General features: G+C 39.2%; 1 pseudogene; it reads right to left on the bottom strand.

Annotated features, from left to right (window-relative positions):
• Positions 1-1,153: 1,153 nt before the first annotated feature.
• LOC114009547 (chromobox protein homolog 3 pseudogene) overlaps positions 1,154-1,516 on the bottom strand; it is a 1,508-nt pseudogene continuing 1,145 nt past the window's right edge.

Here is a 1,516-nt window from a genome sequence, read left to right as displayed (position 1 = left end):
CATCCCCTCTAGGGGGTGATTTCTCACTTTCTATCTCTCTGTCTCTCTCTGTCAGTCTGGCAAGTGCATGCGTCCTATAGCAAAAACCTCTTCAAAAAAAAACAAAAAAGATTTAAAAAAAATTTTGTTTTTTAGAGAGAGATTTTTGCTGTAGGGCATGTGTGCTGACCAGAGAGACAGAGAGACAGAAAGCAAGCTCAATGAGATTTTCATATCAAATATCAGAGAAAAAGAATCCCCTCCTGCTTCAGACAGGGAAAAGAAGAAAGAACTATTTTGAAATATGCCAGAGCATTCCGTTCTTTTTTTTTTCTGGAGAGGTTTTATTGTTTTTGTTTTTTGTTTTTGCTATAGGGCACATACGCTCACCAGAAAGACAGAGAGAGACAGAGACAGAAAGAGAGAAATCACCCCCCAGGAGGGATGGCCACGCCACAATCCCTTCTCCATTCTCCTCTTGGGATCTTAGGCATGCACGCTCACACACCCGGAGTGAGTTTAAGCCACCAGGGATGCAACCGCGGTTGACTACATGGGAGTACAGCAACATAGCCAACACAGCTGGTCCCCTACATTCCATTCTTCTTAAGGGGTTTCAAATCAATGTCACTAAATCGATGCCATAGCAGAGCTTGAACTATAAGCTGAATGCAATGTGGATTTTTTCTGATTTCTCAAAATGTACCAGTAGAATTAGCAGATAACTGGCACAGTCCAATTCCAACAAGTAATTCTTACATTTTATTTTTGACTGTGTAGACCGAAACTTCTTAATCAGGATATGAGAATTCCTTAAGGGAGGACCAGCAGATGGCATGGTGGTTTCATTGCTGGACTCCCATGAAATTGACAGCAGTTCAAGTCCTAGACCTGGCAACTTAAAACATGCCAGGCACATGTGCATGTGTGCCCAAGATCCCCGAGAGGAGAATGGAGGAGAAGGGATTACAGCGTGGCCATCTCTCTGTTTCTCCAGCAAGTGCACATGCCCTATAGCAAAAAAAAGAAAAAAAAAAAAAAAAGAATTCTTTAAGGGTCCTCAGAGACTTAAAAGGGTTTTTTTTTTTAAAGGAATATAAAACTATTTATTGACCACTGTTCACCAGTATTTACAATAAAGTAAACAATATACAGTTGGGTAACATTCTGATTACTACAGAGTTATTGGTTCTTCTTGCTTCTGCTGAATCAGTAACCCAAATACTGCAAAGATTGAGGCCTACACATAAGGAATGAATTGGGGTTAAGAAAAGAAACATGCACAATAGTTTTAGATCAAATTTGTTCACTCATTTATGCCAGCAAGTCCTAAACTGCTAACATCTTTAACCATCTGATTAAATTTCCATGAGCCAAATCTTAGACATTTCATGAATAATGACCTTTCAGTCAATAGAGCATAAGGATTTCACCTTTTTATAAAGGAAGTTTTACTAGAGAATTAAAATGTTCACTTATAGTCTTTCTTAGCTAAACACTGGGATTTGTCCATTTTTGTCATGTGGGAGGGGAGCTT

Source organism: Tupaia chinensis, unplaced genomic scaffold, assembly GCF_000334495.1.
Source record: "Tupaia chinensis unplaced genomic scaffold, TupChi_1.0 Scaffold000561_1, whole genome shotgun sequence".
NCBI lineage: Eukaryota > Metazoa > Chordata > Mammalia > Scandentia > Tupaiidae > Tupaia > Tupaia belangeri.
The sequence above is the reverse complement of the archived record's forward strand: the minus strand, read 5'-3'. Positions and strand labels throughout refer to the sequence as shown.